Source organism: Eulemur rufifrons, chromosome 30, assembly GCF_041146395.1.
Source record: "Eulemur rufifrons isolate Redbay chromosome 30, OSU_ERuf_1, whole genome shotgun sequence".
Classification (NCBI taxonomy): domain Eukaryota; kingdom Metazoa; phylum Chordata; class Mammalia; order Primates; family Lemuridae; genus Eulemur; species Eulemur rufifrons.
The window spans coordinates 33,033,945-33,038,499 of NC_091012.1; positions in this window are offsets into that span (position 1 = coordinate 33,033,945).

Genomic DNA, 4,555 nt, shown 5'->3' on the forward strand with positions numbered 1-4,555 from the left:
TTCTCTCCTCTTCTTCTTTTTTTTTTTTGAAAAACTGTGAGGAATTGGTATTAATTTATCTTTAAATGTTAGGTATATTTGCCATTGAAGTCATCTATGCCTGAGTTTTCCCAGTAGAATTTTTAAAAATTACTCAATTGAATTGTACAAACAAAATGAGTATATTATTTTGTTTGTAAATTATTCCATAATAAATTTTATTTTTAAAGAACAAAACAAATATAATTACTTTATCACAATAGAATACAAAGTAATGATTATTTCTAGGTGGCTAATCACTGTGCCAGAAGAGAAGAGGGGCTTCTGGGGTTCAGATAATGTAATGTTCTACATTTTGATCTTTGTGGTCATTAAAGGGCTATATTCATTTAGTAAAAATGCATCAAATTATACACTTCTAATGTGTGCCATTTTCTTTCTATATGTATATTTTACCTCAATAAGAAATTTGCATTAAAATTGCCAGGAGCAAATATTATCAAGGATGTGAAGCAAAAGAAATTTTCATAAACTGCCAGTAAAAATATAAATTTTTATAACTTCTTTGGAAACAGTATGACATTATCTACTAAATGTAAAATATATATAACCAACAATTGCTCTCCTAGGAATATACCCAGCTGTTATATGCACATGTTTGTCAAAGCACATGTACAAGAATGCTTATTGTACCATTATTTAGAATGGCTGCAAATTGGAAATGGGCTACATATCCATAAACAATAGAGTAGATGAATTATTTGAGGTATAGTCATAGAGTGAAATAATATAGACCAATAAAAATAAACAAACTATAGTTACATTAACAATATGGATGAATTTCACAAATATAATGTTTACTGAAAGCAGACTGACCCCTCTGTGAAAAAAGTACATACTCTTCATTTATATAAAGTTCAAAATCTAGGTGACCCAAATTCTGCTTATGTTTAAGAAGTAGAAAGTCACCAGAAAATATCATATCCATCCTAACAATGAAGCCAGATATTTTATAACATCATAACTTTTCTTGAACCATTCAGAGTTGACATTGCAAAGAAATCAAGGGAATTAAATTCCAAAGCGTGACATTCAAGAACAGACAAAATATATGAATGATCACCTTTGGCAGAGCACAGAAGTAAGAGCCAAAATAGAAGCATATTAAGAAGAAATCAGCTACAATTTTAATGAATTCTTAAAAGCCTGAGTCTAGAAGAACTGGGAGCCCCAAACACAAGGGAATTCATATTCACACACAAGACTCTTTTCCTTGGGCATCCATTGGGTACAAATGAGAAAGAATGGATAGATGGCAAGAAATTAAAGAGTGCTGCCATCAGGGAGCGGTGCCCAATTCTCTAAACCTCAGGGCCTCTGGGACAGCGGCAAAAGCAACATCTGTCTGCCTCTGGGGGAGAGGTAGAAAACCCTTTTGCCACCTCTAAGAACTAAGCAATGATCCACAGCTTCTTGGGGAAGAGTAAAAGCAAAAGCCATCTGCCCCTAGAAGAGGGCCAGAAAAATCTACTGGGCCCAGTATCCTGCAACAATACAAAGTAAAGTTATGCTATCAATGGAACAGGGGAAGGAAACTGTGTGCTGCCCCAGACCTTCCATAGATACAAGGCAGAGTTTGGCTGCAAGAGAGGGCGGCATAGAAATGCTGAGAAATCTCACCTCCCAGAACCAAACATACAGGATCTGAATAAGACTGAGACTAGACCAGTAAAACCAAGAACGCTGACTGCTGCCACCACAAGACTAGCACTGAATAAAGAGCTATAGAGTGCTACAACTGGAGAGTGTGTGGGGGGAAAGAGCTTGGCTTGCTAAGACTGTTGAAACCTGCAGTAAGAGTAGGAACACTGATAAAAACCCTCTAGCATCATAGTTTCTACACTAAGCACAGGTAAGGCAACTCACAACTGAAAGAATTTGAAACTGACGGCAACAACAAAACCCAAACCCAGCTAAAGTACTGACTAAACTGACAACCTTCCCATACTAGCAGCCTAGCAAAAGAAAAGACATGCCAATTTCAAGGCACAAATGCTATTTACTTCAGTCTCTACTGTTCTACAAAATATATCTAGCATTCAACTTAAAAATTATAAAACACAAAATGTCAAAAACGATCAGCCCATTACCAGTGGGCTCATGGAAACTGGTCATAGTGCCAAGGAAGGAGTTTATAGGTCACATTTTGTACCTCACCTTTAAGGGCCTACTAGGACTTCAGTCTAGTTAGAGGTTTAGAAGCAAAGAGGGGGGGTGGGGGTGGGCCCTGAGGAAAATCAGCATTGTCTTGTATAGTAACTGCCTCAGGGAAGGCCATTACCACTTCCTCAGGCAATATGGGATTAATCCCCTCAGAGTAAAGTATAAAGGCTACTACCACTGAGGGTGGGGAGGGTGGGGAGGCCAATACCACTGGGGGTGGGGAATGCTACTGCCATTAGGGTTGCTGAACAAATGCCACTGGGATTGAGAAGGCAACTTCTGCTGAGGGTGGAGATGCCTCTTCCATTAGTAAAGAAGAATCATCAGAATTTAAGAACTCAATGTCCCATCTTCATCAGCATCTTCTCAAACCTCCCCATCCCAATTTATAGGATCCCATTCTTTCCCAATCTATGCTCTTTAGCAGTATACACTCTGAGATGTTGGAAGATCAACTTGTGTTGTAATTCAGCCAGTCACAGGATAGCTTTCTACATTTGATTTTCAGCAATTGCAACCCTGCAGCTACAGGAAATAAAGGCACACATGGAAACTCTTAGGTGGTTTATATGGTGCTTGAGTTGGGAATTCATATCCCTGAGTTCATCTTGTTCTTTCATAATTTTGTCTAGCAATGCTAGGAGAAACCAGTCAAAGTCATTATACTCATTAGTTTTCCAAAATTTTTGAAATTACTATATACAGAGTCACCTAGCTCCTTGCTTCTTATAAGTAGTTGATTAGGAGTATCCAATATGTACATTTTGTGTATCACTATAAACAGTTCATCCTATGGACTTTTAGTGCTCTTTTTATATGAAGGTGAAATATATATGAGAGACATATAAAAATATGAATACATAATATATGTATATATTAGGTGAAATAGTGTCATTGAATCTAATAAAATTAGAGAACCAATTTCTGAAACCCCAGAACCAATTCAAAAAGCTCATTCTTAAAATTCTGTTCCTCTTGAACCACTCTTTATACCAAAATCAGTATTATTCAGGGCACTCCAGAGAAGAAACAAACCAATACCAATAAGATATATAGAGATATGCAGAAAGAAATTTATTTTGATGGATTGGCTTATGCAGTTATAAAGGCTGGAAAGTCTCAAGATCTGCCATCTGCAAGATGGAGGTTCAGGAAAGCTGGTTGTGTAGATCCATTCTAAACCAAAAGGCCTGAGAACCAGAAGAGCCAATGGTATAAGTCCCAGTCCAGACCCAAAAGCTCAAGAACAGTGAAGCTGATGATGCAAGTCCCAGTCTGAGTCTAAAGGCTCAGAAACCAGGAATGCTGATGTCCAAAGACAGGAAAAGATGGATATCCCAGTTCAAGCAAAGAGCAAATTCTTCCTTCCTCCTCCTTTTGGTTCTATTCAGGTCCTCAAAGGATTGTGTGATGCCCATCCACATTGGTGAAAGTGGTCTTCTTTACTGATTGTACTGATTCAAATGCTAATATCTTCTGGAAACACCCCACAGAAACACCTAGGTATAATGTTTTACCAGCTATCTGGGCATCCTTTAGCCCAGTCAGGTTGACACTTAAAATTAACCATCACACCACAATATAAAAATATGGAAAAAAGGGGCACCTCTTCATTGGAGAAATCTACCTGGGAAGCACTATCTCAACAAGGTGGTCAAAGTGAACATCAACAATATTAAGTCATGTTGGTAGTATGTATCCTTGATAAAATTTTATGAGAATGGCAATTCACCTTTTTGGTCTTCACCCTAAAAACTTATAACCCCAGTCTAATCATGAGAAAAACATCAAACAAATCCAAGTTCAAGATCATCCTACAAAATACCTGACCAATACTCCTCAAAACTCTCAAGGTCATCAAAAACAAGGAAGTTCTGGGAAACTATCACAGCTAAGAGAAAGCCTAAGGTGACACGATGACTAAATGGAATGTGGCATCCTGAATGGGATTCTGGAATAGAAAAAGGACATTAGGTAAAAACTAAGGAAATATGAATAAAGTATTACTTTAGTTAACACCATTCCAAATTTGAGATTTGCAAATGAGGTATGGGCAGAAAGAGCTCTAAGGAAAGAACACTGTTTTTGGTCCAAGGAGTAAGAAAGGGGACCCTGCATGACACAGTGAAGGACACCCACTTTTTTTTCTGTAGTCTCTACTCTAAGGAAAGCCACAGTCCTAAAGCTATTACCCTGTATAGGAGCATCAGCCACAGCTTGACAGACATGTAAAACTCTGAATGAAGGGCATACTTCTATCTAATAAGAAGAACTCTGGTCCAAAAAATGTGAGAGGAATCTCCTTTGATATTTTTCCCTCTCTATCCTCCCACATACCCAGGGAGACAGACCT